This window comes from Pinus tabuliformis, chromosome 2_2, assembly GCF_031772625.1.
Source record: "Pinus tabuliformis cultivar Carrire ecotype Pingquan chromosome 2_2, CPIR1, whole genome shotgun sequence".
Classification (NCBI taxonomy): Eukaryota; Viridiplantae; Streptophyta; class Pinopsida; order Pinales; family Pinaceae; genus Pinus; species Pinus tabuliformis.
This window is the reverse complement of record NC_142300.1, coordinates 1294374334-1294384574: the sequence shown is the minus strand read 5'-3', so window position 1 is coordinate 1294384574 and position 10241 is coordinate 1294374334.

The window sequence follows — 10241 nt, the reverse complement described above, 5'->3', positions numbered from 1 at the left end:
GAAGTTTATAAGGTCCATAGTAGTGTAGTGGTGTGTTTATTTCCTCTCAGTCATGTATGATTTACAATTATGGTTACAATCTTGTTCATGCATCGAGTAGTTATGAAATTCTAATCTTTGTTATTGTATAACAACAGACATCTTGGACTTGTCTCGCTCAATAGTTTGATTTTTATTTGATTTCTTTTATAGCTTCTTACTTTGTTTACTTAATTGAATGAGTGTTTTAATAATTTCTTAAGTATTCATGGTTTCCAGAAATTTTGTTTCTTTGAATTAGAGTGATTGTGTGACAAAGGGAGTTTTATTATGCGTGTGTTTTTTCTTTCTGAAAGTGTGAGTTAGAGTTGGATTTTAACAACAAGTGTGTTTTGATTGTTAAGAGTGACATTACAAAGATTGGTTTTGAAGTTTCATTAATACTAGTTTCCATCTATTCCTGCATATACTTTGCGTGATAGCCTTGAAACAAAAATCCTACTGAGATTGAAAATTAGTGTGAGAGTTGGATTAACTATTTTGACTTAAAAGGGTAATCAATTTTCCTACAATTTGTCTTCTGGAATAAGATCTTCATTTATAAAGATTCTTGATCCTTTTAGGCTTCGATATTTACTAATTATATCTAATTGATGGTCATTACAACTTAACTTAACACAAATCACTTTATGTTTATGCTCAAGTATCTTTCCCACCCTTTTTGCTTCTGTGAGATAAGTTGTTTGAATTTGTGACTTAGTTTTCAATTCTTCTTTTACTATTTCTAATGTGTACTCATTGTTTTTCTCTTTTATACCAACAATTATAAGATTAAGGGCTCTTTTGTGGTGCTCATGGTCCATTTCAATTAATTTGTTCATTTCCTCTTTTATGTGTTTCATATCTAATTTATTCCCCTTGCTACTTAGGGTTGAATTATTATTTAGTTGTTCTTTTATTTCTTTAATATCATCTCTCAAGGTGTAATTTCTTTAACCATTGATTGTTTTTTGTGTTCTATTTCTAGCATCCTATCTTTCATTCCTTAGAGTTTAGTCTGAGTGTTATCATTTTATTTTCTAACAATTTGTAGTTGTTATCAAGCATTGTAGATAATTCTAATTTAAATTGACTTTCTCCTTCTTCCCTTCACTTTTCTAAATATTAAATGTAATCATAAAGACTCTCTAGAGTAATTTTATTTGGCCTCCCTTTTCTAGAGGGAGGCTTAGAAATATGGGGATAAGTACTCATAGTTTTAATAAATAAAACTTAGCATTAAAAAGAGAGAGTAGGTAAGAAGGAACGTATGCACCTAGGATATTTGAACCCCAAATATAATAGAATTATATATCCAAAGATCACATAAGTAGATTCAAAATAGTAAAAAAAATAATGCAAATGAATATTCAATGAAGGTCACATAATTTTTATTAAACCTTGAATTGCAAAAGTATACTTAACAAATGTTGGCGTTCATTTTGTGATACTGTGTGATGTTTCTTTGACCATAGCCTTGTATTAGATCACTCATGTGTATATTTAAAATAATCAACAAAGGCCGTAGATCAACTATGGTTGTAGAAGTTTTTATCAACAAAGGACGCATAAGTTTTTTATCAATGAAGACCATAGAGGAACTTCACCAAATAATACTAAGACCATAGGTTTCACACAGAGTTCATGTGTCACAGACCATTCAATTTCTACTGTAGGGCAAAGTGTACTTCGTTTCAAAGCCGTAGAGATGTTGACCTGAACCACATGGTATATTTAGGCGCATATCAATATAGATGTTGACCCAAGCCATAGAGTAAGATTAACTTAAATATTGAATAGTTGAGTCCAAGAGTAAATAAACAAGGTTACAAGTTACAATCCATGAAGAGCATAAACTCTTTGTAATTCGACAACCTCTTCACAGATTTGGCAGGGGCCCAAATCTGTTAGACGAGTAAATGTCTAGCAAGATCTTGATTATGTTCAAATTATCTTGGTACATAATCATAATTGCAAAGGATGTAGAAGGACATGTGTGTTTTAGGAGATTAATATAGAGGATTCATCCTTGTTCTCCAAAGAACATTAGATCCATTGTGATCAATAATTCTTTTTAATAAACTGAACATCTAGGCTACCAGAACTCCTCAATATTTGAGATCTTGAAACTTTGGCCAAAATTCGTCAATGGTCTCCAATATTGGCTTCCATGATTTTCTTGTGTTCAATCATAGCTGCGCAAGCGTTTTTAATAACTCTAGATCTCTTCAAAATTCAGCTTTGAAACTGCAACCTGTTGCTTCTACACCCCAATATTTTTTTCCATCCATTAAGAATGCATCATTTTTTATTGTTGGCGAGAGGAGAAAGAGGAAGTAATCAAAAGGGGGAGTACTTTGGCACCAGAGCACTTCCTATTCAAAATTTTCATGGTGGAATTGTACTTAAATGCCATAAATACTAAGCTAAAATATAAAAAAGATTTATCTATTATAAGAAACTTAAAATAAAATTGATAAATTAAAATAAGAATGAAATATTGTGAGATTTGTGTTATCAGAAAGAAGGAAAGGATCCAAGGTAACTACAAACCAATCTTTTAAGTACAGATCCTAGCCAATCTAAGAGAGGTCTCTCTCTTTATGATTTATCATTGTTTTGATGTGATGTTAGGCTAGTTGTTAATGCTCAATGGATTTGTTTGTGATTTGTTTGGTGGAATTAAAGGAAATAGGTGGACAGAGCAGATATCATGGCCATTAGACTATGGAGTCAAGTAGGAAAGGTTTATCAAGATTTGATTAATCACTAAGGTAAGAGTTCACAAGGCAAGATAGCATGACAGGGACAAATCTGAAAGTTTCTATGAATGGAAATCTTAACCAGGGCCAAGGGCAATGAAGAATCCTTAGCTAGGATCAAGCTGAAGAAAAGGGGATTGGCTAATAGCAATGGAAATTAAGAATCATGTACTAAGGGCCAATAAAGGGAAGGAATTACAGAAATAAGGGAGCAATTAAGAATTCCCAAACTTAAGAAATTTCGTAGAAAACATTAAATGAGCAAATAGTTAAAACAAAGAGCATTTAAGCTAATTCTGATAGTATTTTTCCTTGTTTGCTTTTAAGAGTTATAAGAAAACACATATGATATTTCATAACATGAAGGAAAACAATATTCAAACTTAGAGAAATGATACTTATTTGCTTCCCACAGTGCACATGAATCGAGTGAAATGTCCTCAGCTTTATTCAATCTAGTAAACCAGTCTAGCCTTGATTACAGTAGCTCCTTTAGCTCAAAACAAAAGTTTATAGAAATGCTTTTTAATCCACCCTAATTACTTTGATTTCTGAAGTATTTATACAAAAAAATATTACAAAATATCTCATAACTATGCGAGATTTATTATAAGAAACAAAAGTTATTTTCCCCAAGAAGGTAGAGACAGATGGAAAACAGATTGTTTGTTGTCTTTTTGTGAATGTGCTAGATATTGGAACTTGAATTTGTCTCATGCAGTTGTCTTGGTAATTCTATGCTGGAATTCACTCTTATCTTCGCCTACTGATACTCTTTACCTGTATTTACCAGACTTTACCGTAGTAAATATTTTTTCTCCATGGATTTACTATAGTAACTTTATAGTATATTGGTTATACTGGTCCACCATTCATCATTTGGTATTTTCATTCTGATCATTTTCCTGTATACTTCATAAGCATCTGTATACTTAACAAAATTGGGCCTGTTGGTGAAAAGGTGTTTCACTTCATGTTCTATATAAAATAGGTTTTCCAAGCCATCATAAAGCACATTTCCTTTAGGTAGTGCTTTTACTGCTGAAGAGCTGGCTTGGCTCCTAGCCTATTTGTTTAGTCTCTCGATGTAGTCATCATGTGTCATCAACTTGTCATTTATGACTAGTGGGCTTGGAAGACCTTTCTCTCTCAAGATGTCGTATTTCAACATGAAGTCATCTATATATGCTTGAATACTTTGACAACTTTTCTCCAAGTTGAGCATCAAGTTCCTCTTGGTAAGAACTTTCTTAATTTCGAGGATGGTGGTTGTTCTATCTTCAATCTCTAATGCATCCAATTGGTACCTGTTCCTGCTATTCAAGAAGTCAATTAACTGATTTGCCTCTTCAGGCTTATCTCCTAATTCTTCTTTGGTTTTCTATATATCTTCCACAACTATCTTGACTAGCTTTGTCTGTTAAAAAATTATCTGGATAGCAGGCCAAATATCATTGATGGACTCAATGATATTGGCCCACAATATATTTCTCATATCTCCCAGTGGTTTTTATAGTGTTAAGTCCTTTTCCAAGACTTTGATTCTCTCCTCCATTCTTTTGTTCTTTCTTTCTTCTTCTTTGTTTTGAATTAGTGCCAGTTCATAATCTGTTTCCATACTTGATATTTTTTCTTTGAGCTTTTTTTATTATGTAGCCTGGATACTCATCTGTTCCATGGCTTTGATCACTTCATCTGTTTTTTCTGTTGTTGTCGCTGCACTGATTGATGTACCTGTAGTTGGAATAGCTTTTGCCACTAGCAGAGCTGTTACTGGTGGAAGTGTTGGTGCCAAAGATGCTACCAGAGTGGAGGGTACTACTGTGGAAACTGTGGGTATGACAGTCAGAGGAGCAGTGGCCAGCTCACTCTGCCTAGACTGTATTGCATTTTCCAATTCCCTCTCAGTTTCCTTTAGCTGTTCATTTAACTTAAGAACTAGGTCCATAAGTTCTTCTTCCTTTTGTTTCTCTATAACTTCTGCAGTTTGAGGATGGTGGAGAGGAGGGATCTTAAGCTGCTTCTTCAATGCAACTATATCATCATTTTTCTTTTTGATCAATTGTTCAGCTGCTTTGACATCCTTGGGATCATGTCCCAGCTCTATCACCAAGTCTTCTAAGGTTTTTATTCTGATGTCTTTAGCCTGAGAGGAGGCTTTTTCCAGTTGCAGCTGTGTTGTTGTGTTGTGTAAAGAATTTTGCAATTGGTGTGCTGTGATGGCTTTACTAGTCAATGTAGAATAGACCATCTCACTAGTCTGCTTGTGCAGTTCTATTTGGTCAATCAGATGGATATCCTTGGCCAAAACTTCAAAATCAGTTTTCAAATAGTCAGCCATTGACTTCGGCTGCTGTACAGTTGGTTTTAGGAAACTCATTTGCATTTTCCCTTCTTTTATGTCAAAAGTTGACATAAGCCTGGTCTGATTAGTTGGAGCCATTTTGAGGTAATGAGCATAGGTTTGAGCTTTTAATTTCTCATTCCTTACTTTGATTTCTTTGTATTTCCCTTTAATGTCTAAGCTCTGTTCCGAGAAATCTCTGAAGGAAGACACTTTTGTGCTTTGTTGTCTTTCCAATTCTTGTATATGGGAATTGGATGGTGTACCACCTTTTGGGATAGTGTACATACTATTGATCTTTCCTGCCACTGTGTTACATGTGGTCTCCTCAGTATATTACTCTTCTGAATAAGGATTCAACCTTTGCCTTTTAGCAAAAGTTTGATCAATAAGCCGACTGGAAGGAGTGGCCTCTTCTCTATCTCTTTTGAGATTTCTCTCCTCATTGAGAGGAGTCTACAACACAGGAGGATTTCCCATGATTTGCTGAGGTTGAGCCAGCTCCTCTGAGATTTCGAGCTGCTCAGATTCTTCTTGTTGTTCTGAATCTTCTGCTCTTTCTGAGGTTCCTTGTTGCTCTGATGGCTGTGTGCTGGGTTCCTGTGACTGCTTTCTGGATGAAGTTTCTCCAAACACCTGTACAAATGAATCCTCATCAAATCTTCTTTCTAATTCCACCATTACATTTTCAACTTCAAATTGTGTGCTATCATGATCTATCAGTGTGCCTTCCACCCATTCTGATTGGTTGGCATATTGTTCAATCTCTGGGATCCTATGGTGAATATATGGTGATAGCTTATGTTTCTGCCTGTCACATATGAATCCGTGAGGGTCATAGGGCCAGATGAAACTCTTTTTTAATCTCAATCTTTCAAGGATTTCATTTGCTACCTTTCCGGCTTCTCCGTTATTGCAAATAAATGGGGCGAGATGATCCTTTATCCTCAGCTGGGCCTTCTTCTTGGTCTTGACAAAGTGAATCTCATGAGAATTAATCATTTTCCTGTAGTACTCCAGAGCAAATAATCGAATGGGGAGATATTTAGGTAATTTTTATGGAGGAAGCTCACACCCATAAATTCTTATTTCGGTATGATTTTGGTATAAATACCAATCCCCAAATTTGTATTGTTTGGACAGCTGTAGAACCCTCTTAACGTCTACACTAATTCTGGGAGGGGGATAGCCTATCAACATTGTAGTCACTGGATGCACAAATTGGTCAATAAAATCTGTATATGGATAGGGAGAATCATAAGACCTGTGAAAAAGAGAAGTCCAGAAAATGACAGATCTAGGATTCCCTCTGGTATCAAGTTTTTGTACAGAGAAGGGAAACCTATCAGTCTGGTAATAAAGAAAAAAATGATATAGGACCGATGAATACTTGAACACCCTCTCATTTTCAAGTCTCATAAACTGATCATGCATTTTATCTGCTATGAATTTGGCATAATCAAACTTGACCGCAAGAGGTTGACCGGGGGTAAATATAGACATACCAGCAAAAATAGTTTCATCTATATACTCATTAGTGGTGGAACCCAAAATGCATGATTGCATTGTTGTGATTTCTCTGCCTAGATTAGAAAAGAAGGCTGACATGTAAGGAGGGGGTTCCTTTGGCATGCATTTTTCTTCAGAAATGAAGATCTGGAGGATTTGAGTACTTCTGGAACTAGACAGTTTGGAGAACCTCTCAAGTAAATCAGGAATGGACAGGGGGGTGAGGTCTTGACCAGGATGCAATTGTAACATCTTGTTTATGGACTCAACTGTAATGATGAAAAGGATTTTCTGGTTTGAGGACATTACAACTTTCAAAATGGGGTCATAATTTGCATGGCAATAATGAATAATTTTTGGAAAGACGTGAACACTTGGGAATTGATATTTGGGCAGGTTTGACTCCCAGAGACCTATCTTATCTGCATGTTTTAAGTAATTATCTCTGTATCTGCAATGCAATTTCAAAGGGGTTTCATCAAAGGTGAGGTCCTTTATCTGGAAATCCTTGTCAGCCAGGGGAAGGTGGTCTAAATCTCTGTGGGGAGTGGTAATTGGCTTGGCATCCAAGGCAACTGGAACATCCATCCTTGGTTCTTGTGGATTCAAGGACGAGGGTAGGGAATTTCAGGGAATTTGTGAAGAATGGGGTCGTTTCAAGGAGTTTCTAGATTGTCGAATAGCTTACTAAATTTACTTGATTTTCACAACAATTTAGTCCAGGTCAAATATGAAAATAGGGTTTTCTCAATAAAATGGGTAAATACCTGGTTATGGTTGCATGAAGGGACAAATGGCTCAGGTGCACTATTTGCATGGAGTGCACGGGTCTGCAATGGCAATCTAGAATTCAACAGCTTCTGAAAGTTGATGGTTGGAAGCAAGGTGACAGATCAAACGTTCTCTGAGTGTGCATGGAGAACAGAAGTTTATTTTCTTGGTAAGACAAAATAATGAGTATTTTTTATTTATTTGGCAAAGTCAATGTTTTGGCGGGCATGGTGAAAATGACAGTTGGAGCCAGTTAACAGATGGGACATTTTGTCATTTAGCGAGGGTGGTAAGCGGGGGTGGTAAGTGGTATCTATGGCACCGCTTATGAGTGTTTAGTGGTATTGGAGAGGTTCACCCGATGCCATTCATCGGGTGACACGTAGTGGTAGGGTGAATAGTGAAACCGCTCATATTGGGCGGGTAAAGTTCGGCATTAGAGGCCGCTCGATATGAGAGTCAGTTGTTAGATTTGAAGATGTCAGATCATATGGTGGTCGGGGAAGGGACTTGATCGAGATTTAATGGAGGGGCCCAATAGGGTAGTAACTGCGGATTAGGGAGATTAATGACATCGGGGGAGATGTGATTGGAGGAAGGTTCTTAATTAATCACAAGTTGATTAATTAATTCCTATTTAATGCAGCGGAGGGTTATGGGTCTTGATTGATCATGGATAGATTAATTAATCTATCGAATTATTCCTTTATTTATGGTTTATATTTCAAACCAGGGCGGGATATTAGAATAAGGGATTTTAATAATACATAGGGGACGTGGTGTATTTTGCGGGAGCTAATTATAGTAAATTATGTTAACATGAAATAGATGTGAAAATGAGAATGTGCTAAGTAAAATGTTTCGAAATATATTACATTTCTGCATTTAAACATTTATAACTTAGGCTTAGATGCATGTTGTGGGTTTTTGTGGGAAAAAGGGGGGTTTTATATAAGGTTAATTACTTTTCCTAGGTAAATAATGATTTCACCTTAGGAAAAGGGATTTTTTAAATGAAATGGATGAATTATGGAGGAGTGAATGTTGATGAGTTAGCACTTGGAACCTGTAAATCATTGGGCCTAGGGTCCGGTCCCTCCAAAAGTCAGAGAAATACTCTTAGCCCCTTTGGTTTAAGTTTTTTGATGCTTTGATTTGTTATTTGTGAGAAATTAGTGACATTAGGGGTAAAAGAAAATGAGGGAATTAATAATCTGACTTTGTAAATGTCTTTGTTATCCATATTTTCAAAATAATATGATGATGAAAGTAAATGATGTGAGCTTCAACTAATCATTCGTTATACATCATTCTGCAACCATCCATCTACTTACTCACCTACACATCATACCATTTTTTCTACTCTTTATTAGGGTGCACTTAAGCTGACAAACCCTTATGAAACTTTTCTTTTCTTTCACAATGGAAATCTATCTAAGTCTATCCTTATTACATCAAAGGGCTCAGATTAAACTATTGAGCTCCTTTATTTACTCTACCTATCTACTTATATGCCAAGATTAAACAATTTGGTCAGATTTTATTCTCTATCTCTAAGCATGAAATTGAAAACATAGAATAACCAAGATTAAACTATTTGGTTATCATGGATTGTAGCATAACAACACTTTTGCATACAATCATTATTGTACAGAAAGTAAAATAGTAGTGGAATTTGGACTTGCACACTTTCATGGTCTTTTTTTTCTTTGGGGTTCATATTTTCATCTTTTTTGACCTTTTCTTTATTTCTTTTTTCGTCCTTTGATCTTTCTTTTTGGACATACCCTCTTTACATTTTTTAATTTTTTGATTTTTTAAAAATATGGAAAACATTTGCAGAAGCAAAGGCATGTACATATTTCAGAGACAACTAAGTCAATAATAAATTATGACACCTATTGGTCTAGGAACATAACACTTTGTATCCAAATTTATTGTAAGACTGACATAAAACAAATGGAAGGATAGTACATGTAATTTTTAAAAAGATGGAGAATGTGTTGACTATATGTTAATATTCTTTGCACATGGTGTAGTGGGACGAGAGGTCATAAAGGGGGTTGCATGAGGGATGTGGTAGCCCTCGTGTGGAGGCCCAAAGGACCTTGTGTTGGGCTACAAGCAAAAATCATCTATAGTTTTATCAACCAGATGACTTGGAATGTTCTGTAATGAAAAATGGACTCATCATACTAACCTATTTTTTTGGGCCTTTGGGCCAATGGAATGCTACAACATCTACGCTATTGTATTTTATTTTGGATATAAATAAAATACATGTTTTTTTACTTTTGGAAAAAAAATATCAAAAATTACTAAATAGAAATATGCACCTTGTTTCAAGGAATCACTTTGGAAATCCATTGAGTCCTCTGAAATTTAAATATCAAAGCGACTCTAATATTATTATCAACATATGATTAGAGGACATCCCCAAAGAAAAATAAGTTGGCAAGAATTTTATTTCATATTAAGAAATCCTAAAGTGATTTTGATTCATTGTCATGGTTCTAGGATCTTTGTCTTAACAGTGAGAAAGAGGATCTACAATACAACATAGATGTAATAAAAAATTGAGGCTATTAATTGTTGATGGGAAAAAGTTTCATTAGGATATCCCATAGTTATGAAGATAGAGATGTAATTAATGTCTATATGGAGACTTGCATACCTTCAATCTCCCATTTAGCACAAAAAACATGGTAAGTATCCTTGCTCATGTCATTCCATGTTTCAACATTGCGCTACAATGGTTTATCGATGTGCATGAAGGAATTCTAGTTATGTCAGTGAAATTCTATTGGCATATTAAATGATGTCGCGTTCAATCATCT